The sequence below is a fragment of the Armigeres subalbatus genome, chromosome 1 (assembly GCF_024139115.2).
Source record: "Armigeres subalbatus isolate Guangzhou_Male chromosome 1, GZ_Asu_2, whole genome shotgun sequence".
Classification (NCBI taxonomy): Eukaryota; Metazoa; Arthropoda; class Insecta; order Diptera; family Culicidae; genus Armigeres; species Armigeres subalbatus.
In genome coordinates, this window is record NC_085139.1 from 111,292,019 (window position 1) to 111,319,086 (window position 27,068).

General features: G+C 40.0%; 1 protein-coding gene and 1 pseudogene across 1 annotated transcript in view; both read left to right on the plus strand.

Annotated features, from left to right (window-relative positions):
• LOC134204951 (QRFP-like peptide receptor) overlaps positions 1–27,068 on the plus strand; it is a 207,522-nt gene that overhangs the window by 143,184 nt on the left and 37,270 nt on the right. The window lies entirely within an intron of this gene.
• Positions 23,053–24,468, plus strand: LOC134204952 (uncharacterized; annotated as a pseudogene).

Sequence of the window (27,068 nt, forward strand, 5' to 3'; positions counted from 1 at the left end):
AATTTTCTTATTTTTATTGCTCTCTATTGATTATTCTGTGGGAAATTTTTAATTTTCTATAGAAAAAAAAGTTACTGCTCCTTGAATTCATGCCATTCGATATCTAAGAATTGGTACGCAAATTGTTTTATTTCTCATTTTTGTGATTTTTATCACCAGTTACCACGCTGGAAAACAACAAAAAACGACACAACTTGATTATTGCTAATATTAATTTATTTATGTAAATTTTGTATTTTTTCCGTGGGACATTTTAATCTCTTTATGGAAAGTTCTTTGTTTAAAGTGCAATTTTTGCTTTTAAAAGTGTTTTTGCTTTGTGAATTCTCAATTATTTATATGGAAATTTTGCATTATTTGTGGAAATTTTATATTTATTTACTGCTCATACCCTGATTTTTTATTGGCAATTTCCTATTTTTTTTATGTAAAATTTCTAATTCGTGTTATGCTATCTTTCCGTAAATAATTCTTCAAGAAACTACTTCAGTACCTATAACACCTACGGAAATTGTTCTAGAAATACCTTCGGAAATTCCTTCAGGAGAAATATTTCTGCGATTTCTTTAGGAATAAACACCTTTGAAAGTTCCTTTCGGAATTTCTTCGGAAATTGATTTAGGAATTTCGTCGGAATATATTTTAGGAATTCTGAAAGTACTTTCTCAAAAATTCCCTCAGAAAGAAAATTTACCGAAAAATTTCTTCTTCTTCGAAATTTACCTCAGGAATTTCTTCAGAACTTCCTACAAAAATTCTTTCAAAAATTCTTCTAGGATTTCCTTTAGTCATTCCTCCGTATAACTCTTACCGAAATTGCTTTAGAACTTCGGAGATTCCTTTTGAAATTCCTTCGGAATTTCCTTTGAGCATTCCTTCGGGAATTTCTTCACGAAATCCTTTAGAAATTCTTTTAGGAATCCTTCGTAAATTTTATTCGGATATCATTTTGGGAATCCCTTCAATAATTGTGTATACATTCCTCGCGAACTTCCTTCAGGAAATCCCATTTCATTCTTCCTTAACTTTCCGGAAGATTTTTTTCCACAAAATTTCCGGAATAATTCCTGCAGGAATAATATAAATTATTCCTGGAGGAGTTTCCAAAAGAATTTTAGAAAGATTTTCTGGAGAAAATTTAGAAGAAATTCCTGAAGGCATTTCCAAATGTATTCCAGATGAAATTTTCGAATGATTTCTTGAAGAAATTTCCAAAGAACAACCTGAATATATTTTGAACAAGAATTTCTGGACGGAATCCTGAGGAATTTGTTGGGGGAATCCGCGAAAAAAATTACAAACAAATACTTATTAGAACATTTATATCAATTTCTAGATTTCTACTGAAATTCCTTTAGAAATTACTTCAGTGCAAGAATTCGTTCAGGAACATCTGAAGCAGGCTTCGGAATTCTCACTCATATGAATAAAAAACCTGCGATTAATCCATTAAGCGGAGTGCGATTTTTTATGTTCCATTGTGAGGAAGTATTCTCACACAACATTTTTATCCGGATAGAATGGCGCCGTGAGCGCCGTCTCGCCGGATAATTTAATTTTACTCCACAAATTTTCCTTCTCGTCGCCTCTCCAGATAAAATTTACAAGCATATTCACAAAAAAATTAGAACCGCAATGGGATACGAACGCAAAACAATTTTAAAATGTTTAGAGCATCCACTACAACCACGCCACCACACGAACTGATTGAAAGCAGAGAGAAAAATTGCTGTATTGAACCTTCTACTTATCGTGGCGCATCGTCAGATTCAATCAGTTTGGAGAGGCAAAGTAAGCAGCATTTGATTTTCGCGAAACATGGGAAGAAAGATAACAATTTTTCGCACAATCGCTTGTGCCGGAGTTTATCGCACTGTAATTTATCCGGATAAAATGGATGGTGGAAAGATCTGTTGTAGCGTGAGTGAGTGAGAAAGCCGAACCCTGATCTGAAGGCTTCGGGAGGCTGTTTTGAAACTGGAATTAGGATTTGCAAAAAAAAAACTAAAATATCAGAATAACAGTCGATCCTACATCAATCTTTTTAAAAAATTCCCAAGAATTCTTTGCGAATTTATTTCAGGAGTTACTTCGAATATTTCTCCAATATTGATCCAGGTGATATTTCATAATTTTATTCAAAAATTCGTTCGGAAAATCCTCCAGGCATTTTTTCGGAAAAAAAATACCATCAGCTTTCAATTTGGTTAGACATTCTGAAATTCTTTCAGACATGGCCTCAAAAATTCCTCTAGGAATCCCGTCGTGAATTTCTTCCCTCTCCTCATGGAGTTTCTTCAAAAATCCCTCGCAAAATATTCTAGAAGTTCTTTCAAAAATTCTTTAAGTTATGTGTTGCCAGATTTAGAACACGGGTCCGAAACCTTACTATAAACCAATGTTATGCGCCAACCGATGCATCGCGATGCTAACGATCTGCAAGACAAAAAGAACTTCTACAGTCAACTCAATGCCGTCGTAGATAGAATTCCGAAAGGTGATATCAAGATCTGTTTGGGCGACTTTAATGCGAAGATCGGATCCGACAACTCGAACCATGAGCGCATTATGGGACGCCATGGTCTCGGAGAAATGAGCGAAAACGGAGAACTGTTCGCAGAATCTTGTGGTAATAACGACATGGTGATCGGGGGATCGCTTTTCCCTTATCGACCGGTTTACGGCTTTACAAAAAATCAAATCGACCACATCTGCATCAGCCGAAAATGGAAACGGAGCCTTCTTGATGTACGGAATAAACGTAGTGCCGATATCGCGTCTGATCATCACCTCCTTATCGGCGAAATACGCCTGCGCATTGCGCGCATTCGTCGGCAGGAGGAAAGAGTTGGACGACGATTCAACACACGCCGACTGGTAGATGCCACGGTGAAACGGTCCTTCGTTGAAGAACTGGAGACGCGTGCTGCAGATATTCCGGAAGGTGGCAGCGTGGAAGACCAATGGACCGCCATCAAGAATGCCTTCATCACCACCAGCGAGAACAATCTGGGCGAACTACGCACCCAGAGAAAACAATGGATCACCGATGAGACCTGGAGAAAGATAGAGGCGCGAAGAGAAGCCAAAGCCGCGATAAAGCGATCGAAAACCAGAGGAGCCAAAGTCTTAGCCCGTCAACGATACGCGGCTCTTGAGAAGGAAGTAAAACGCTCATGTCGACGGGACAAGCGAGCGTGGGCAAACTCTCTGGCCGACGAAGGAGAGAGCCGCCGCAACCGGGGACATTCGCCTCCTCTACGATATCTCACGACGCTTAAGCGGGGCGAAGATGAATGCAACGATGCCTGTGAAAGACGCGAATGATCAGTTATTGACCGACCCAACTGACCAGCTGAAACGCTGGTTCGAGCACTTCGAACAACTTTTTCAAGTGCCAGCCAGGCCATCACCACCTCGGCATGATCTGCCTAGGATCCGACGTATAACACGCGTCAATACCGAAGCTCCATCACTGCTAGAGATTCAAACAGCCATCCAAAGCATGAAATCGAATAAAGCCCCAGGGGTCGATCGCATATCAGCCGAGATGCTCAAAGCTGACCAAATGACATCCGCTCAACTACTGCATCGTTTATTTCGTAATATCTGGGACACCGCAACTTTCCCGGTCAACTGGATTCAAGGTATCTTAGTGAAGGTGCCCAAAAAGGGTGACCTGACTGTATGCGATAACTGGCGAGGCATTATGTTGCTGTGTACCGTTCTCAAAGTTCTGTGCAAAATTATCCTAGCCCGGATTCAGGAGAAGATCGATGCGACTCTCCGGCGGCAGCAAGCCGGATTCCGTGCCGGAAGATCCTGTGTGGACCATATTGTCACGCTCCGCATCATTCTGGAGCAGGTCAACGAATTCCAAGAGTCCCTTTACTTGGTGTTCATTGACTACGAAAAAGCTTTCGACCGTCTCAATCACGAGAATATGTGGGGCGCCCTGAGACGCAAGGGAGTTCCTGTGAAAATCACCGGCCTCATCGAGGCACAGTACGAGGCCTTCTCGTGTAGAGTGCTGCACAATGGGGTCTTGTCCGACCCTATCCGGGTCGTAGCTGGTGTGAGGCAAGGATGTATTCTATCACCGTTACTGTTCCTCATCGTAATCGACGGGATTCTGGTAGATGCGATTGACCGTGAACCAAACCGCGGGCTGTTATGGCAGCCTATAACCATGGAGCACCTAAATGACTTCGAATTGGCGGATGATGTTGCACTCCTCGCGCAACGGCGCTCTGATATGCAGAGTAAGCTCAACGACCTTGCCGAGCGCTCCTCCTCGGCATGTTTAGTCATCAACGTCAACAAAACCAAATCATTGGATGTAAACACGGTGAGTCCTTCCAGTTTCACAGTAGCCGGGCAACCAGTGGAGAATGTTGAAAGCTTCCAATATCTTGGTAGTCAAATGGCGTCGGACGGCGGTACCAAGATCGACATAGGCGCACGGATCAAGAAAGCAAGGGCTGCCTTTGCGAGTTTAAGAAATATCTGGAAAAACAGGCAGATAAGTGAACGCTCCAAAATACGAATTTTCAACTCTAACGTGAAATCTGTGCTGTTATACGCTAGCGAAACATGGTGTGTATCAGTGGAGAATACTCAACGGCTGTAGGTGTTCATTAACAGATGCCTGCGGTATATAATTCGGGCCTGGTGGCCTCACAACTGGATCTCAACCAACGAGCTCCATCGTCGTTGTCACCAGAGGCCGATAGCAACAGAAATTCGGGATCGGAAGTGGGGCTGGGTCGGCCACACTCTACGTATGGGCGGAAACGAAATCTGTAAACAAGCATTAGACTGGAACCCAGCGGGACATCGCAGCAGAGGCAGACCCAGAGGCTCATGACGGCGAAGCCTCAATAAAGAAATAAAAGAAGTCGACCGAAATCTAACCTGGCAACAGGTTAAAGCGATAGCCGGGCAACGCTCAGGATGGAGATCTTTCAAGTCGGCCCTTTGCACCACCGGAGGTGCACAGGATCCATAAGTAAGTAAGTGTGTTCTTTCGAAAATTGTTTCAAAAAATTGTCTAAGAATTCTGTCTAATTCCTCCGGAATTTCCTTCAAGAATTCCTTCAGCAATACTTTCAGAAATTCTTCCAGGTATTTGACCAGAAGTTCAATACCCTCGGCTCCCCTAATTCCGCCTAAATTCCTTTCAGGAATTTCCGATCGAATTCCTAAAGAAATTTCGGAAGGAACACCTGAAGGAATATCAGACATTCTCTTTCTCTGTGCATTCTTCAAAGAATTTCTTCGGAATTTCCTCTAGGGATTCTTTCGACAAATCCCCAGGAAATTACTTCGGAGATAGATCGAGAAATTCTTTGGAAATGCATCAAGAAATTCCTTCAAAAATGCCTATAGGAGAACCTTTGAAAATCCTTGTACTTGAGTACTTGAGTCTTGAGAATTTCTTCGGCGATTCCTTCCAACGGCAATTCCTTCAACGAATTATTTAAAGAATTTATTCGGAAATTCTTCTAGAAAATTCATTGGAAATTCCTTTCGAAATTTGGTCGGCATTCCTACGGAAAAATCTTCGGAAAGACTCTAGGAACAAATTCTTACAATATTTCTTCAGAACTTCATTATGGAATCTTTTTGATTTTGTTTAGAAATTCCTTTGGACATTCCTTTGGAAATTTTATAAGACATTATTAAGGCCTGCGGATATTTCTTAAAGATTTTTTTTTGCGGGAGTTACCTCAGAAAATCATTCAGACATTTATGAATCATTCGGAAACTACTATATGAGTTCTTTCGAATATTCCCAAGAATTTTATAAGAAATTGTATATGGCGTTATTGAAAGGATTTCCAAAAGATTTCTTGGAGGAAGTTTCGAAGCCATTTCCGGAGAATTTCGCAAAGTCATTTTCAGAGAGAAAAAGTTTATTTTCAGACGAATGTGTAAAGGAATTCCTGGTGTTATTTTCTAAATTATTCCTGGAGTGAATTCCAGGATGAGTTTGAAAAAAAACTCTGAAGGATTTCCTAAAACATATTCCGTAGATATTATGAAATCAAGTTTCAAAAAATTCCCTAAAGGAAATTCCAAAGAAATTCCTGCAGAAAAGCCTGAATTCCTTCTTTGAATTTTCAAATTTTCTTGACGAATTTCCAAAGGAATTCCTGAATTTTTGTCCTAGAATTGTAGAAATTATTATTATTGTATTAGTTTGTAATGTCCAAGTTGGTTGTCCAATGCCATGGCATAACTTATAACTGCCACGGTGCCCCGGTAGACCGTTATTATAAAATAAAAATGTCCATCAAAACCAAGTACAGGGCTCGATTCTTGTGGTAATTCTGCACCTCTGGACCAATTTTTAAAAAAATCCCTAGGAGGAATCTCGAGAAATCTTGATTTAAAGTTTTTAATTAAGAAATTTCAATAGAATCTATATTTTAATTCAATAATATCCCCAAAATACCTTCAAAGCCGTCCAAAAAGTGGTCCAAGTTGTTTTCAACCAGTTTGCATTTGTTGCCCTATTACAATTATGAATTTTTACAACTGATTAAGCTCACCAAACTGACTTAGGTATGTTTTTTGTATGGCTTGAAGCCGTCTATCTTCAAGTATGCTACCTCTCGTTCAGAACCATTCATGAATTCACGTGCAGGCTGCAGATTCTTTGTTGAATGCCATTCAGATTAAAGTTTGTATTTTTTTATTGTATTCACAAATGTATTCGAGCATCAGAAGTAAAGATTGTAGTACGGAACAAATTGATGAAAAAAACAACAGCTTAAAGATTTGTTTAAAGTAGTGTAGCTGTTAAGCATTATATAACAGGTTAGATCTTCGTCAGATGTTGTAACAATTGAATTGACGGAGCTTTGTCATATTCTGAGATTTCCCCGCAAAAGGATCATCGGACTTGTAATGACTCCAAAGATGGCGGTAAGGAAAAGCTACGATTTTTAAGAGTGAGCTCGGCATATAGAATGAGATCTCGAGAATCAAGGAAAACATCAGGAAAAATGCACAAGAAAAAGAAAAAAAAATACAAGCTTTGTGCATATTCTTTTAGGTTTTCAGTTACGACGAAGACAAAATATTCAATTTTTGAACTTTTAAAAACACTTTAATAAAGAAACAAAATGAACCTTTGCTTATCTCCGTCACTATACATCTAGTTCGGAATTGTTAATACAATTTTAAAGTTGCCGGAATAGGTTTTGGCTTACATATCAAACATGCTTTTTCTAGTCCGTTGATTAGAACTTTGCCGAGATTTGGCATCAAAGATCGGTTAATATGTGCTGTGATCGAGTATAAAAGCTTCTAACTACTATTATTCTACACGAACTCTGGCCATACTTCTCTCCATCATGAACATAAACACTAAATTCAAATTGATGTTTACCTTTCATTCTATTAAACATAGAAAGCAACACTTATACTAAACTCAAGCAAGTTAGCCATACAAAAACATACTTAAGTCAGTTCGGTAAGATAAGTCAATTGTAAATATTTATAGTTCTAATAACGCGTGCTTAGAACCATCTTTGGCGTTGTGCAAAAGAATGGTGTGTGGCGGCGAAGGATGAAACAAGAGCTCGCCCAGCTCTAAGGCGAACCCAGTACCCAAAAGGTAGCTAAAGCTGGAAGGGTACGATGGGCAGGGCATATTTCAAGAATGCAGTACAGCAACCCTGCAAAGCTGGTAATTACTTCCGACCGGCAGGTACAAGATGAATTGAAGGACATCTACTAGGTGGATTAATCAGGGTTTTTGGTGATATTTTTGGATTCTTTTATGAATACTTTTGAAATTTCTTAACTAAAAACTTCAAATCAAGATTTCTCGAGATTCCTCCTAGGGATTTTTTAAAAAACTGGTCCAGAGGTGCAGAATTACCACAGGAATCGAGCCCTGTGCTTGGTTTTGATGGACATTTTTATTTTATAACAACGGTCTACCGGGGCACCGTGACTGCAGTTATATAGACAATAAACTTCGATTCAATTGCAATAGTTTTGAACTTCATTTCTGTTTTAATTCAGAAACACTTTAATTTTTTTTAAATTGTATTGTATTTTATAGACGATAAAATGCTATAAAATTTCATAATATTTGAGACCGCCTATTTTTTTAAAATTGTTTTATCGCTTGACTGATTATCGCCTCTAATGATAGTTCTTACTACTGACGCCAAATTATAAATGAATCAATTACGCCAACAGTGTTGGTGCCCCACCATTACAAGAGCTCTGGCGCCACCAGTGCTCTTAATGTATAAAATTTTCGTGATGGTCATCTTAAACTTACATTTAGAATAAGTGTTTACGGATAAGTTACAAGTGTCCTAGAAAACGGCAAAGCAATACATGAGATTCAATGCAAACGGTTAAATGTATTCCGATGATATCCCAAACTTATGTAAATCCACTCGATCCAACACTCAACAGCTTCCTAATACTTTTGAAAAGGGTTTCCATCATCTGCTGTATACACTTATACAGTCGATTCTCCACATCAATATTTAAGGGTCCGTCGAGATAAGGAATGATCGAGGGAAATAACACACACTGAACCTGTAACTAAATCGAAAGGCGTTCGTTTATACGATAAATGACAACACTCGCATTTTACATTTTCGTTGTACCGTAGTCGGGGATAACAATAAATTAAATAGAGCGGAGGTGAGAATGTGTGATTGCTTCAACTACTTAGAATGCTTGTAAAATAGATTGAATGTATATATCTAAGGACATCTAAGTTTTATTTATTATGTATATTAATGACATGGGACGGGTCTTACGTTTTTGTAACATTAATCTTTTCGCGGATGACACAGTAGGATTATTCATTGCAGCTAGAAATATCGATGATGTTGTTTCACGCTTGAATACAGATTTGCATTCTCTAAGTAGATGGTTGAAGTACAAACAGTTGAAGTTGAATATAAGTAAAACTAAATACATGGTAATTTCGCGAAATCGATTCATTGATAATGTTTCTGTTAGAATTGATGATGAAACACTTGATCGCGTTCGGGAAATTAAATATCTTGGCGTGATTATTGATGATAAATTGAAATTTGATTCTCATATCAACAATGTCATCAAGAAAATAGCCAAGAAGTATGGAATTTTATGTCGATTAAAAACGAATTAACTGTTGCGAGTAAAATACAGTTGTACAAATCAATCATCTCTCCTCACCTGGACTTTTGCGCCTCCATTTTATTTCTGGCCAATGAAACACAAATATCGAGGTTACAGCGTTTGCAAAATAAAGTTATGCGCTTGATTTTGAGATGTAATAGATTCACTTTCTCCTCCTTTTGTTGGACGCTTTACAATGGTTATCAGTGAAGCAAAGAATTGTTTATTTAACTATGGTGTTCATTTTCAAAATAATAAATGGATTGCTGCCCCGATATTTGTGTAATCGAATTGAAAGAGGAAGTGACATTCATAGATATAATACTAGAAACGCGGATGAAATAAGAACACCTTATTTTTTGTATGGAGCTTCACAAAATTCATTGTTTTATAAAGGAATAAACGTATTCAATTCGATGCCTATACACATCAAGCGTGCAAGGACACTATCACAGTTCAAGAGACTTTGTATTTCACACGTAAAAGCTGTTTTTAAACAGTCATATATTTAAGTTTTTGGTATTGACTAATTGTGTATCTTGACGAAGTTTGTGATAACGGATATCTTTTCTTGAACAATGTAAATGATTTTTTATTTCATTAGGGCGCTTATAGACTATTTTGTTCGCCTCGATGATGATGATGGTATTTTATTTATTGATTTGTATTTTTACATTCTTTTGTGTAGTCTACAAATGTTTGAGAATCGCGCGCGAATACAGGTATAAATGACTTTTTACGATTTTATGATCAATACTTGAAACATTTGGAACTGTTTGAAGGATACTATGAAAAGTAGTGAGCTCTCAGATAGAACGCGATTTTATCGAGACTTTTGGTATCTACGGAGAGGTAACACAAGTTTTGAATTTTTCGAGTAAATTAAATTGATTGGTACTAGCGAGAATAGTTTGAGTACGCGCTTCTTGACGAAACTTTTGGCATCATGCGAGAGGTATCACAAGTTTTGTAACTTAATCGGGCTCGCTGTACCACTGATGATGCTTGCAAAACTCTGTGGTGGAATTCAACTGTTTCTTTTTACTAACTTATGTTTTTTGCTGTACAGCGATGTTATATGTTAGTGTTATTTATATCTGTGGAAATAATCGGATCGTTTATTGTTTGCCAAATCTGATTAAAATTGATCATTATTAATTATCTTAAAGATAAATCGTCTAGCTCAAACCTTTGTAGGGGTATGTGGCGGGACCATCATCATCATCATCATCACAAGGACAAATTCAACCTGCTCACTAGATAGCACTATTATCGTCAGGGATTTTAACCCTTCATTCCTTCTTAATTTCAGCGCAATAATTTAAGAAGTAAATTCATGGTGAAAATGCGCCAGGTAAATTTGCCCAAAAATCCGTTTTTCTATCTATCTAAAATAAAAAGAAAGGCCATGTGTTGTTCTTCAAACTACAGTGCTTTTCATTATATCTTGTTTTCATTTTTTCAAAAAACAAAAAAGAAGTAAAAGACATAAATGTTTGCTTATATTGAATTAATCAAAAAGATATAGGGGAACTGTTCCGATCTCAATCTCACTGTACATATATCCATCTCATCGCTAAACAAAGAAATACGGCACCAAATTCGTCGCTTCTTTTTGCCAACATGCGTGCTTACTGCTGAAAAAAATCACAAAAATAATAAACAAACCCAATTCTTTTCCATTGCTTTGTTTTTGATGGGATGGAAATAGGAGCTATGAGATTAAGTGGCGAACCGTTCCCCTATGTTATGAAGAGAAAGTTCAATGATTCACTTTTAAAACTGAAATTGCATGCCTTTTGATTATCCATGTGTATCTAGTAGAAGCAGCGATTGTTTTCTTCAAGTCGAATCAAGTATGAGATACTGAAGATGGCTTTACTGATGAGGCCGAAATACGTATCGGCAAAAGCTGAGAAATGTTGAAATTTAACGAAAGTTCCAACTAATCTTATGGCTAGTGCAAAAATTCCACTAAATAACCTCTATCTTAACAGTCTAAAGTCTAAAAACCACAGCCTTGACTCTGTGGCCTTTGTCAATAATTTAGCTATGACTTCTTGTCATCATCTGTGCTATCATCAACCGCTATTGTTTAACCACTTTTTATGTCTATCACAAAACTAACATCGCTTTTACGGTCGCATTCCAACCCTTTCGTCTCACTACTTAATGCAAACATATCATGTAATGGCGCCAAACACAACTGGTTTGACCCGAATTTTATCTGGATACGTATAATGGAGCTGGACAGGAAAAAGACCTATTCGAGTCCCATCCTTCCATCCGAGATCCTTGTGTCATTGTGCTGTGATGTCCATCTGAGTATAATTTCCTCCGCGCTGTATAGTAAATTGACTGTTTCATCAACCAGATGACGTGCGGCGTATGTGTCATCCAGCGTCGTTGCCTCTCCGGACCCAGAAGCTTACCAGTTGACAAACCGTGAAAGAGATTCTGTTTGAACAGCCAAACCCACATAATGAGACGCTAGGGTGGCTTTCGCGAAGATGAATGTACTTTCGTGAATTTGTCCTGTTGAAGGAAGACGAAAGAAAACCACACAGCGTGCTAACTTTAATCTAAAAATCAGCCCTATATCGGCGTGATGCTTTAACGGTGCTATGGTCGGTGGTGCTTGCTATCTATCCCAGTATACATAACACATAACCTATAAATAAAATTCGGGACTAAATTTATCCGATGTTTGACGATGAATGATGGGGCGTGATGAAAACCTGTTGACTTGACGGTGACTAGACGAAAATTAAGCAATATGATGATGATCAACATCAGGATGCCGGTACATTGAAGCAGAGTATAGCAAAAAAACAACCACAGCAAAATGTATCCGGCATTAAAGCAAGACCAATGTTCAATTTCTGAATCGATGTTGGCTGTCATTTATACGGCATTGAATAGGAGCTCCGTTGAACTGTCGGATTCGTGGTGTCGCACTGCTGGATTGCAAGAATGCTGAAACGTTATATATGGGGCTGAACAAGCTTAATATTTAGGTTTAACATGAAAAACACGACATCGAAACTAGACTCAAGAGAAATGTTTCTCTCCAGTGAAACACGATACTTTATGCTAAAAGGTATGTTTCGTATACGCCTGACTGCGATACACATCACACACAAATTCTAATTTGAAAGAGCTTAAAATGTTGAACGGATAAGTTGGAATATTTTGTTGTCAAGGCATAGTATTGAATGCCTATGTATTCATAGTGGGAATGTTTATTCGTCGAAACAATTTTGTATCCGAAAGAGAACTTGTGAGTAACCGTAAAGCTGGGTAGACACCTTTCTTTATTTTATCAATTTTTACATATTTCCACATTTTTAAAACATAACTATTTATACTATTTTAAACTTTCATAATTTTGCCTTTCCATATTTTATTATATATCTCCAAATTTTCATATTATCATATTATTATATTTATTTTATAATATTATTTTTTCTTCCTTCTTCCTACTTCTTTCTTCCTTGTTTCTTCTTCCTTTTACCTTCTTCCAACTTCCTTGTTCCTTCTTCCTTTTACCTTCTTCCAACTTCCTTCATCCTACTTCCTTCTTCTTTTTAATTTTATATTTTTATATTTTTATGTTTTTATGTTTTTATATTTTTATATTTTTATATTTTTATATTTTTATATTTTTATATTTTTATATTTTATATGTTTATATTTTTATATTTTTATATTTTTATATTTTTATATTTTTATATTTTTATATTTTTATATTTTTAAATTTTTATATTTTTATATTTTTATATTTTTATATTTTTATATTTTTATATTTTTATATTTTTATATTTTAATATTTTAATATTTTAATATTTTTATATTTTTATATTTTTATATTTTTATATTTTTATATTTTTATATTTTTATATTTTTATATTTTTATATTTTTATATTTTTATATTTTTATATTTTTATATTTTTATATTTTTATATTTTTATATTTTTATATTTTTATATTTTTATATTTTTAAATTTTTATATTTTTATATTTTTATATTTTTATATTTTTATATTTTTATATTTTTATATTTTTATATTTTTATATTTTTATATTTTTATATTTTTATATTTTTATATTTTTATATTATTATATTTTAATATTTTTGTATTTTTAACTTTTCATATTTTTATATTCTTTTATTTCTATATTTTTATATTTTTATGTTTTTATAGTTTTATATTTTTATATCCCCTGATCCCCTCGGGACTACCTTTCAGTATTACATTACTTCTGGAGCCGGAGGCGACTTTAGGTTGGTGACTCCCATGCCACTCCTACCTCAGCTACGAGGCAGTATCCTATCCTATTTCTGATGTGTCGTAGAAGCATCTACCCCCGACACTCCTGCCAGACCTAGCGATACTCTACACTCCTCTGCCATGTATCAATGATAGCGATAGGTACCAACAGTTCAACGCTACCAACAGTTCCCGCTCCTACCTCGGCATGAGCAGTCCGTACTTACACCTATGCGCTCACTCTACTATCATGCCTCGAGGTGACGCTCGCGGTTGCCACCCGCTACGTCACACTTACCTCAGCATGTGCAGAGCACTCGATCACTTCCTCGCGCTCAGCGCTTTTCGCTCAAGCTAACAAATCACAAGTTAGTCATGCTTGTCGACTACTACTCGGAGCGTCAGATTTTTTGAAAACTGAAGGCAATCTGAATGGTTGCAGTTGAAACTGCGTTCCACTTCTCCATCGCTTGGTACATCCTCTGGATAAGGTTATCCGGTGTTGTGTCCCGACCGCAAACGTCTAACATCGTTCTTCTTTTGACGTCGAAACGAGGACATACGCACAGTATGTGCTCTGCCCTGTGGAGGTGCTGCTGTAAGCAGCCATGGCACCTACCTTTCGAGGAGTTATCCCACTCGTGCTGCCATCTGGCGACCGAAGCCACCCTGGTACGCTTGCAGGCTCTTCTAATGTCATGTAGCTCGAAACACTCATCGTCTTCCCGGATGACCAGCCCAACTGGTATCATACTCACTATTACGCAGCCTACATCGTGTGATATCGTGTGGTAGGTAGATATCACTCTGAGACACATCAACGGTCTCCGGATAGGTTGGCGAGGGTTATCGAGGTATTCTAAACCGAATTAATTGCTTGCTGGCCGTCCAAACCCTCTGAGAACGGGATCAGCCTGATGAGGATGATCCTCTCTAGCAACTTGCCCGTCATGTCAATTAGACAGATTTGTCTGTACGCCGAGGGGTTACCAGGTGGCTTCCCAGCCTTCAGTAACAGAAATAATTTCTGCTTTTTCCATCTATCGGGAAAACTACACTCATCGAGGCATCTCTGCATATCTAGCCTGAACATGTTTGAGTTCGCTATAATTGCTGCCTTGAGAGCGGTGTTCGGAGCTCTATCAGGCCCTGAAGCTTTGTTTGATATCAGGGTATTAGCCACCGCGAGTAATTCTTCTTTCGTCATCAGAGCTACCACTTCAACCGCACCAAAAACGCCGTACCGTGCATGAGGCCAAGGATGTGTGGGACGGGACGGGAAGAGTACCTTGATAATCCTCACCAACCTGTCCGGGGACCTCTGGGTGGGTGAAGAGCCCCGCCATCACAATCGTAGATTACCTGTCTTGGCCATCACAATCCTGTAGGCAGGGGGATTTGTGTTAACTGCGCGAATACACCATCCGCTAACCGCCAAGGACGACCGGTTCTAGGAATCTCATCGTCAGTCATCTCGGATGCAGGAAGCTGACAGGTAATCTACGGATCAAGCAGATTGTCGTCCGGTCAAGTGCCTGGACGCGTTTTAAGTTTTGTCTATCGTCCGTCGAATGTTCGCCGCCTTCTCATGTTGGGAAGCAAGCAAAGTTATCAGCTCGACGTTTTGTCGGCCGGCCCCGTTAGAGGTGTGCGCCACCACGCTACACTGCCGACTGCTGAAATGTTTGTTTTGAAGAAGGACATTTTTGGGTCAAATATCTCTTTCTGCCAAACGACTATTTCTGTAAAAACGGTATTTTCGGCCAAATGATCTAGTAGGTCAAATAACTTTTTCGGGAAACGACTATTTCGGCTAAATGATATTTTCAGTAAAATATACTATCAGGGCAAACAAGTTTTTCGGTCAAAATACTAATTCGGCCGAATGAGTTTTTCGGCTGTTTATCACTTTCCGACAAATTTCATTTTCAATAGAACCATTTTTTGCCTAATACCGTTTCGTTTCGGACAAACGTTTAATTCAGCCTCATAGAAATTGGCTAGATGACTTTTGGCCTAATCTGTTATTCTAATAAATGACTACCGGTCAAACGGCAGATAAGGCCATTTGGCCAACAGGACAAAAAACCATTAGGCCAAAACCCACCTGGTCGGCAATTTTATTTAGCTAAAATGGACATAGGCCGAAAATGTCGTTTGGCCGACTGGCCATTTGGTCGAACAAGTCGCTTGGCCAAAAAGTTGTTTAGCCGAAATGGACGTTTGGCAGAAAGGCCATTGGGCCGAAAATGTTGTTTGGCCGGTGGATATTTTGGACCATATTACCCGTTCTGTAATCAACAGTTGGCTGTTAGATCAAATGACATTTTCGGCCAAATGGCCTTTTCCGTCAAACAACCATTTCGCCGAATGACTTTTTCGGCCTTATAACCTATTCGGCCAAACGACCATTTCAGCCAAACAACGTGTTAGGGAGGAGTGCTTTTTCGGCCAAATTACCAATTTGGCCGTATGTCACTTTGGCCAAATGAAATTTTTGGCACTATTTAACTAACTAAAAATCATACAATTACTTAAAATTACCCTAATATTATTGTACGGAGAAATATTACGTTAGAAGTGCAGACTTGAATACGAATCGACATACACCGACTGGACACAGAAACGGGACTACACGTGAGTTACATTTACTTATTATCATACTTTCTACAATGAGTCTTAATTGTTCCGAGTTCCTACAATTGCAGGAAAATAATAACTCCTTTTACTGTAAACCCCAAGTAACGGTCGTTTTATTCCGGGGTTATTATTTCGGAAACCTTCCGCTGTTGGAAATTTCCAACACAAACCTTCTGAATTGAGGCTATATTTTTAGCATTTTTGTTTAATTTCAAATTCTGTGCAAAGGGATTCCATATAGGTAAAGGACTTTTCAATAGCTTCCTTTTTTATTAGATAAGATGGTGAAGGGACCTTTGCAAGTGTCGTTTTGAGAAGTCTCCAGTATTGGGATGTGTCTGGCGCTGGGAATCCCCCTCCTTGTCTTGTAATTTTTGCTGTTGAGTACACTTTTGAAAATGACTGGTTCTACTTATCTGTGTACTCATAAGTCCACAATTCCTAAAGCAGATAATAGGGCTGTCCCCTTATAATTTTTGAATCCGTTTTAGAAATAGAAGCCAAAAAATACAAACACCAATGTGTGTAGATGATGATGATGATGATGATGATACTACCATCTATTGTAGCAAGGCACCTGCCGATAGCACTGGCCATATCTGACAAACGATTTGATTATGTTCATACTACTGTTTGTATTTCAGCCGACTTCTGTATGAAGGGCCAAAAATGGGTGGGGTGGTTCCATAAGCAGAGACACTTATGCGAATCCACGGGATGAATAGAGAATCTCCTTCCAGAAGAAAGTTCGTACATACAATATTATAATCTAGCCCTCGTTTCCCAGATTGACCCAATAGATGGGAAGAAGAGCCCGCCCTTTATCCACGAGTTGTTAACAACAGGAAGTTGGCGATTCCACTCTTCCTATCCAAATCGCTTCAATCGGGTGCCCTGATGGTTTTTTATGGTATATAATCATATAGTTACAATATAATTTGGTAAATATATATAATGGAATTCTCTCACCAAGTTTCAATTCCATGTCCTGGACGAGAAAGGACCTTTCTTCAACGCCAGCTAGTTTTAGATTTGTCTTCAGAAATTGAAAACCAATAGCTCTTCAAGAGATGTGCTGGTTTGGATCAAGGAATATACTTCATTCTGGTTCAAAGAGCGAGAAATAGACTTCTTTATTTCTGAAAAGATGAAATAAAAAGAAAGATGGCAGTATCATACATAATAACATGTTTTGATTTTTTTTATTATTATAGAGTTTTGGCACTTCTTCAGCAAGCGTGCTGGAAATTTTCACCTACCCCGGGCAATCTGAATGCCAAAGGGGATTAGGCTCTGTGGATCTCATTCGCCGGTTGACTTAAAATCCTATATTAAACGTTTGCACCAGATGTATTAGTTATGGTGGTTCAGGAATCTTCTTACGATGCTGTAAGTTCCAAGAACCACTGTCTTTTTTTGATGATATGGAGGTTATGAGATAGTTCCTAAGGATCTCAGAGATAACAACCGGAATTATACGCACTTCCTTCAGATGCCACATCTGCTTAAACTCCTCCGCCAAGTCGTGGTACTTCGTTATCTTGGTGGAGAATGTTGTTTGGACATTATGGTCTAGCGGTACAGCAATGTCGATGAGGGTTACCCGCTTCATCCTTTTGTCGTAGACCACAATATTGGGCCGATTGGCACGAATGAAGACGTTATGATCTCGCGATCCCAGTACAGCTTCACGAAACTATTTTCCAGAACCGGGACAGGCACATATTTGTAGTGGGCGACAAACTGGTTAACCAAGTTGTGCTTTAAAGCAAGCTGTTGGTGCACAATCTTGGCTACTTCGTTATGACGACCGAGATATGCTGAATCTGCTAAGGCTGAACACCCGGACACTATATGTTCGATCGTTTCTCCTACTGAATTGCACTTCCTGCAGCGGTCCTCCACGTTTTCGTGCAGTATATAGTGCCGATATTTCTTCGTCGCAATTACCCGGTCCTGGACGGCTACCATGAATCCTTCTGTTTCTGAGAAGAGTTCACCCCGCACCAGCCACGTATTCGACGCCGCTTTGTCGATATATTCCAGCTCCAGTTGATGGGGGTGCGTCCCATGCAACTCCTTCTGCTTCCACGACGCGACCATCTCGCCGACAGATTTGATGTCGCAATTCAGCTGATAGTCCTCCTGCGCCAGATGCAAGGCACTGAATCCGTGGTCAGCTTCACACACAGCGCGATAGATTTCGTGGCGATTCTGGCTTTCCACGAAGTATCTTCGCAACTGCTGGATCTGGGAAACACATAGTGTTTGTATATCGGTGACGCCTCTTCCTCCTACTGTACGTGGCAGGGTGATGCTTAGTGAACGCCGCTCGTACTGCTCGTTCTAACGCCTCCAAGTCAGTCTTGACCCACTTCACCACCCCGAAACTGTATGTTAACAAGGGCACAGCAAACGTGTTTATCGCCTTAACCTTGTTGCCGGCCGACAAGAGGCTCTTCAAAATACCGTTGACACAATGCAAGAACTTTTCCTGCAGCTCTTTCTTGATCGTCGTATGGCGAATTCCTTTCAGTTGCAGGAAACCTAGGAACTTGTACGTTTCGCCTTCAACCATGTTTCGAATCTCCTCCTATTCGTTGACGCGGAAACTGTCGGCATCCACCAGGTGAACCCGGTGTAGATGTATGGATCGACATTTATCAATACCAAACTCCATCCAGATGTCGTTGCTGAATACCGTTACAAGCCGCAAAAATTAGTGCAGCTTCTCCACAGATTCCGCAAACAGCTTCAAGTCGTCCATAAAGAAGGTGTGGGTAATGTTTGTACTCCTTTCCCCACTCTTCAAATGATAGCCATAGTTGTGTTGGTTGAGCGCTCTGCTAAGAGGGTTCATGGCAAGGCAAAACCATAGAGGACTAAAGGTACCGCCTTGGAATATGCCCCTCCTGATGCTGAGAGTCCTGGACCGTAACACCTTTTCTCCATGGGTAATGTAGCGTGCTGCATTAGCCTGATGACGTTACCGTCTATCTTATACAACTGCGGTACCTTAGGAAGGTACGAGTGAGGTACTGAGTCGTATGCCTTTTTATAGTCGATATACGCCATGCTCAGGTTTCTTTGCTTGTGGATGGCCTGCCCAACAACGACTGCATCAATGATGACCTGATCCTTGCAGCCTCGTGCATTGCGTCGACAACCTTTTTGTTCCTCGGTCATCAGGTTGTTGACGTCGCAATGGTTCTGCACCCTCCTCGCTATTACCGATGACAGCACTTTGTACAGACTCGAAAGGCACGTTATTGGTCTGTACTTGGCTGGGTTCAAAGTGCTCCGATCCTTCGGCAGAAGATAAGTGACACCCCTAGTAATTAATTTCGGTAGCTGCCCGAGGTTATCTAGTACCGTGTTGAAGCATTCCGCCATCCGCCCGTAGACCGTTGTGAGTTTTTTCAACCAGCAATTATGCACATAATCGGGTCCTGGTGCAGCCCAATTCCTGGTATACCGGGTAGCCTCACGTATGTCTTGGGCGGTCACGTTGATAGCGGTCATGCCTCCAATTTCACCACAATATCGCTCTTCTTCTGCCATCCACACCCCATCGCCGTTGTGTATGACGGGGTTCTCCCATAGATTGGACCAAAACTGCGTGACTTCTCCAATCTCCGGAAGGCCCTTGCCAAAGTCGGCTTTGTCGTTTCAGATGTAGCTGTAGAACTCCCTTTCGTTGATGTTGAACATTCGATTTTGCTCCTTCCTCTTCGAACATTCTCCATAACGTCGCAGTCGTTTAGCAAGAGCAATCAATCAATGTTCGCCTAGGTGAGATTACAGAGTTCTGTGGGTTTCACAATTTCAGCAATATTCCGAACTAGCCTGGTTGATCGATTCCCCTGCTTGTACTGTGTTAATCGACCAACCTTTGACCGCAGTGTGGTGATGCGGGTCTCCAGACGTCGCATCCACGCGGGCGCGTCCATCACTTTCACCTTGTGGGCGCGTTCGCAATCCCAACGTTCTGACAACAGCCACTGCAGCCGAATACACGATAAATTGCAGCTCCTCAAGTTTCTCCACGGTTTCCAAGTGCTGTGGCAAATATCCTGGTTAAGGATGCTTACTGTACTCGTCAACCGATAGGAGTACTGCAACTTGGGTATCCGGTGTCGGGACATGGGGTCTGTCCCACATAAGTGTGTAACTTCTGTGCCCATATGATTAGCTAGTTCGTCCTTCAATTGCTGTCGTTGCAATTCCATTCCCTTCTCGACGTATCGCTCGATCTTGCCTCCTCCTCCTCTCCTAGTTCCCTCTGCACTTCCCACTTGATGTACTCTACGTCTTCTGGAGTCAGCATATTATGTGACATAATAGCTCTCTGGCGTGTGTACAACTTGTTCTGGTCAAGCTGGGGTGCAAACCGAGGGAACCTCTCGTTGAACATCTCCAGCATCGCCGGTCTGCCGGACATATCCGTCTCCATCCTGGTGCAAACGTAGTAGCAACGGATCACGTACTGATTCATCTCCCTTGTCCACATGATCCGTTGCCCGCTAACGTGAGTGATTGACGTCGATCAACCACAGCAACATCAGCAGGTGCAGCATTGCCTTGGTGATTTCTTCTGCTGCCGTTTCTATTTTGCTTTGTCGGCACGGGCTGAACCCAATGACTAGAGGGTCGTTGTTGCACCTCTCCTTCCTCTAGTCGCTGGCCGCTCGCTCTGTCCCCTGTTCCAGGACCAGCTCCAGTAGGGGCTCCCTCCTCGGGCAATCGCATGGGTGGTATTCTTCTTGAGCGTAACTCCATATCTGGGTGTGCTTTCTTTCCCGGAAGCTACGGGTTCTGTAAAGTTATTTAATTCTTTACCGAGGGTGGTTTTTCATTGGTGCTTAGGAATTGGGTCTTCAGCTCCCACCTACTCGAAATGGTGGTTTTTCATGGACGCCCAGGGTATTTCACCTGAGCTCCCACCTAATTATTATTATTATTATTATTATTTATTATTTATTATTTTATCAGATGGTGGAGGGACCTTTTCAAGTGTCGTTTTGAGAAGTGTCCAGTATTGGGAATCTCTCCCTTCCTCTAAAGAGTCTTGTAATTTCTGCTGCTGACTACACTTTTGAAAATGACTGGTTCTATTTATCTACAGGGTGTTCAAAAAGTTCGAATACACTTTCAAAAAATGTTTAAAAATTGTAATTAAATTATTTCTTTTCCCGGTTACATTTCATTAAAAGTATTGTTTATAAGGAACGTTTGTAACATTTCTTCTGGAATGACCTTTATTTTGTACTTCTTCACGAGCTTCAAACGTTTGTGAAATCCATCGCAAGCGGCACGCACGGTCTGCATGGGCATTTCGTTCCAGATTTTGAGAATTACGTCTTGAACTGGTCCAAGTTACTGACCTTGTTTTTGTACAGCTTTAACATAATAAAGGACCAAACAAGAAAGTTAAGAGGGTTCAAATCCGGGAAGCTGAGAGGTCCAAAGTTTTGTCCAAAAAGTCGATGAAATTGTCCCCATATAAGGCTTAAATCGCATTTTCCGTGTATAAAGGGTTATCGTCCTATTGGAACAGGTAGGGCTGATCTCCATTTTATCACCGGGCCACTGGGGGTATCAATCTTCCCCAAAATCTCAGTTTTGTAGTACACCGCAATGATTTTGACCTTCAAAAAATGCTGTTTACAATGCCCCAATCCATTTTCACCGCGCGTAATAAACAAACAACAATTAACAGAATGTCAACACCACACACATCCGTTAGCGTATATATACCGCTAACGCTGACACCAATACTGATACAGAATATGTACATTGTGCTTACAAACACAATGATCAAACATTTGTATTCGAACTTATTGAACACCATACTTATTGTATGTACTCATAAGTCCACAATTCCTAAGTAGATAATATGGTGCCTTATAGCACAGAGAACAGACATGGAGGCTCGAACAAAATTTCTTGCAAAACACCGAACCGCAACGCTATCGACGTCGACATTGCAACTCATAATCTCATTTTGACAACACGGATGGCGCTGGTATGCCAACGCTGTATAACGACACTAGCGCACAGTGGCATTTTTTGATGACGCTAGCGCTGATTCTGCATGGGATAACGGCGACATTCCAAAGTTATGTCAAAATGAACAGTCAAACGTCTGTTCTCTGTGCTTATAGTTTTTGAATCCGTTTTAAAGCCAAAAAATACAAACACTAATGTGTGTAGACTGCCAAAAAATGATATGTGCTATAATGAATATGAAACTTTATTTATATTCCATATAAGAGTGGGGTTGTTAAAACTGTGTACTGAAGCTCATCTAGGTCTCTCAAAAGCTGAGAAACTCTAGATTCTAGTGCGAGACCATTATCCAATTGGGCATGCATGCAAAATATGAGCATAAAGGCCTTATCGGCGGCACATACTTCAATCACACCCGAAATGAAGTTCTTTTGCATGGCTATTATCCGCATGAGTCAATTTATTACCATTTTGACACGTTCCCTGGCCGGCCATTCACGAAAACGGTAGCCCATTCTGCGATTCATGTCTTCCACGGCGGTAGCCACCTAATTATATGTTCGTTTTTTTTTCGTTCCCACTGACGACCATGCTTGAGCAACGTTCGTATCGCTGCCAATTTTCATGTCGCAATAAAAATTATAAACGATCATTAAAGCTCACTACCTACCTGACTACGGAGACAACGCCAACGAGAACATCATATTGTAGTGGCTGTTGCCGCTGGTGCTGGCAACGCCTTCACCGGGGTGGAAGATTTATTGTTATGGCGCAATAATGCTATATACGCATGTCACACTTGAATCTTCCGTCACCAGGTCAGAAGACCCCGAGATGGACGCACAAACTGCAATCCGGTTATTGCTCGTCACTTTTACCTAACACGCTATATAATTTATGACTTATAAGCGCAAAAAAAACGGAACATAACGCCACATCATTCAATCGTCAAGCAATCGCAAAAGAAATGTTCTTTTATTCACACAACAAATGACTGACAATCGCTTTCCCTTTCTCTTCCAAATGAAAAACAACCCCCATCCCTGCTAACACGCGTGGCCGCCAAATTGATCCCACCAGCCCAATCCTGTTTTTTGCCGAGTACAGTGTGGAGGAGTACCTGGACGGAAGCCGAGTGGCCGTTTGTCTCACAAAGGCCTCCGACGTGTGGACGGTGACCTACTTCCTGATGACCATATCATTATTCTTCCTGCTGCCGCTGATCATCCTGGTGGTTCTTTACACAATCATCGCTAAAGATCTAATTGCCAGTAATAACTCGCGTATGAACATCCGCCTCAGCAAACCGCAGCTTGGCTACAAGGCGAGAAAACAGGTGGTGCTGATGCTGGGCGCGGTAGTGCTGGCATTCTTCACCTGTCTGCTTCCGTTCCGGATGCTAACCCTTTGGATCATAATGGTGTCCGAAGAAACATTCCAAAAATTAGCTGTAGAAAAGTATTACAATTTGTTGTATTTTAGTCGTATAATGCTTTACCTTAACTCGGCCGTCAACCCGATACTGTACAATCTGATGTCGTCCAAGTTTCGAAAGGGTTTTTTACGGATGTGTCGCTGCACCCGGCTCTGTGGACGTCCCTTGCAACGACGGGGTGGTAAAGTGCGATTGAGGTCGGCAACGTTCACAACCACCACGACCTCTTCGTATCTGACGGGCCCATTGATACGGAAAAGTAGTGAAAAGTTCACATTATCTTTGGACGATTTGCGTCTATATAAGCTCCCTGTCTGCTCCAATGGGTTCCCATTGGCGACGAAGGCGGACAGCAGCGGTACTCGGAGGAAGGATGCGTCTTCCATCGTAGTTGTTGTCGGCGATGATGACGAGGAACCGTTCCAGTTAAGTAGATTCTTCCGGATGAACCTACTGCGGCAGTATTCCACCCCGCTGTTGCCGTGCTGGGAGGACAAACGGAGAGCATCGTTACCTCCGACGGAGGCGTTAGGGACCAGTGGTAACAAATCCGTTGAAAGTGCGGTCAAGCGGCAGCATAATGTGACCTTCGAAGAGTCCGACAGACGCAACAACGCGATCAACGACACCGGGAGCAAATCAGCAGTCGTTGTTTGTGGAACCGGGCTTGGGTTGGGTTAATCTGTTTAATCCGTGCAAATTGAAATTCGTCCGGCCACGGATGCTGGCCGAGCTACAAGCTACAGTCGATGCGATTAATAGAATTGTACCAATGATAGGTTTTCGGACGGAGAAACAAGTGACACTCGGGGAAAATTTGTTAACTGTGTGAAGGAATTGCTGCACGGTGGAAGGTGGCTCTAAAACTGATTATGTCTAAGTAGTCTAGAATGGGCTACGTTTAAAGGATTATGGGGTTCATTAAATATTTGGTTTACGTTAACGGCTGTATTGCAATTTAACTTTTGAGTGGCAATATATTATTATTAGATGCTGATGGAGTTAGCTAAACAACTATTCTCTTGGCCATTCTCATCTATCTGGGGCAATCTGTTTTAGTATTTTAGAGGCTTCACATCACTGAGAGACAATTGGGAAAATCGCGATTTAAACTGAAGACAAATTTCGTTCCTGGAATCAAACGGAATAGCAATTAAACATAAAATCATAATCATCACTATGTATTGAGGATACGCAGTTTTATTGAAAAAAAAATATTTATTTTTATTCACAAATATAATCTGGGTAGTACAAGAGAGTTTTGTCAACAGGATTGAGTGTTAAGGGCAAGTAACTATATATGTACAGATGAACAGAAACAACAGTGAAGAAATTCCGCTCAATCATAAATTCAACGGCCGTCTTGAGTTAAATTGGCTGTGTTTATCACATTCAGCGGGCGTGCGCGTCGTACATCTTAGTGTTTTATATTTCACGCTTGCGCCTCATTTTGACATTGTAATATTGAACTTCATTGTGAGCAGAATGTACGCGAGATGATAGTAAGATGACTGTTCAATAGATTTCTTAGATGTAAGTTTATCTGTGGTATAAGTTTTCCTTGATTTGTCTTTATTTATTGCAAGAGCACAGGGATAAATCGGAAACAGTGGCTGATTATCTTTCCACCGTCTACCCATCCATCAGAAACTGACATCTGTGAGCCGTTTGGCCAAAAAAAGCCATTCGGCCGAAATCCATTTGGCTAAAGCTGCTTTGCCTGAATATGTTTTTGCCTTTCGCCCGGAGACCCATAGTGTTATATACCAATCGACTCAGCTCGACTAATTGAGATGATGTCTGTCTGTGTGTATGTGTGTGCGTGTGTGTATGTATGTGCGCAAAATAAAATCTGATTTATTTGCAACAAGCCATATCGGACTATGGGATCAAAAGTTATGGCCAAAATACGATTTCTATACAAAAACACGTTAAAAAATCAAGTCTTTTTAGTATATATAATGCACGAGAAAGGCACAAACACCGCTAGGTCGATGAATCAGCGTTTTTTACCTAGCAAACCATTAGGCGGAAATCCATCTGAGTGGATTTTTTTAAACATTCTTTGAATGAATGTTTGCACTTGACTAGTTCTTTACGAACTATGATCTGGTCGAAAATGTTGTTTTGCCAAAAATATCCGAACAGATCATTTGGAAAAAGTCGTTTGACCAAAAATGTTGCTTCGATGAATCGGTCGCTTTGGCAGGTCAATTGGTTGAAAATGTCATTTGGCCGAGTAGATCATATTACCGAAAACTCTCTACCATTTGTTATTTTTGCATCATGTGATTTGTAATGTGTTTTTTTAATCTGTTTTTTTTTTACTATTGTGTTTATTTCTAGGCTCAGTTGCATAATAATAGAAAACTCTACAGAGCTGAGAATCAAACAAATAATATTTAAAAAAAAAACCAGATTAATCCACCTAGCAGTGATGATGCCTTTCTCGCTCATTATAAAATTTGTGGAAAAAAAAATCTTTAGAGAGGTCAAATAAAACAAATATAAAGCAATCAATGGATTTTGACTGTCATATAGACTTCCAGAAATGTGACAAAATTGGATCGTGAAGAAACCATATCAAAACCGTCATAAAATCGGGTGTAGACGAAATCATGGGCCGATAAAATTTTAACATGCTAAAAATCGATTCATCACTGTATCTTGTACATATTCGTTCATGGAATGATGCTATGACAGTTTCAATTCGGAAAATTAAAAATAATTTTATTTGAAGTTAAATTGTAAACAAATAATCAGAAGCCTGAATGCGGAAAGAATAAATCAAAAAATTATGAAATATTTAAATAAAATTACGCCGGAAACTAACTGGGCGGCTTGATACTTTGAATTGCTCTAATAAAAACAGAATTTGTCATTTCCTAACTCACACACCAATTGAGTCGCTTTCTCCAATGTATGTGTAATTAATCTACAAAGGGTTTCAAAATCAACTAATGAAAATAGCTCTAAAAAAGTTGGCCTTTTTACGTAAAAATGTATTTTGACCATATTTGTTGGTCCTATCAGCCCAGTTTTCAATAGAAAACAATGGGACAGAAATCCCCACCGAATGCACCGAATGTTGCGAGAAAATCGGTTGGGGCTAAGTGCCTGAGAAATGGGCTAGACTTCTCCACTCGTTATTGTCTAAAAAAAAGTATTTTGATCATTACTTCTGAGCCCATAGTCCGATCCGGCCAATTTTGAATAGGAAACGATGGGACTGGATTCTACGTCGTAACTTGTTGCGAGCAAATCGGTTAAGGGTAAGTGCCTGAAAAATGAGCTAGACTTTTCCACTCGTTGTTGTCTAAACAAAATTTTGACCATAACTTCTGAGCCCATAGTCCTATCCGGACGATTTTCAATAGGAAACAATGGGACAGAATTCCACGTCGAGTGCAACTTGTTGCGAGAAAATCTGTTGGGGCTAACTGCCTAAAACATGGGCTAGACTTCTCCACTCGTTGTTGTCTAAAAAAAGTATTTTGACCATAACTTCTGAGTCCATAGTCCGATCCGGTCAATTTTCAATAGGAAACAATGGGACAGGATTCGGCGTCGA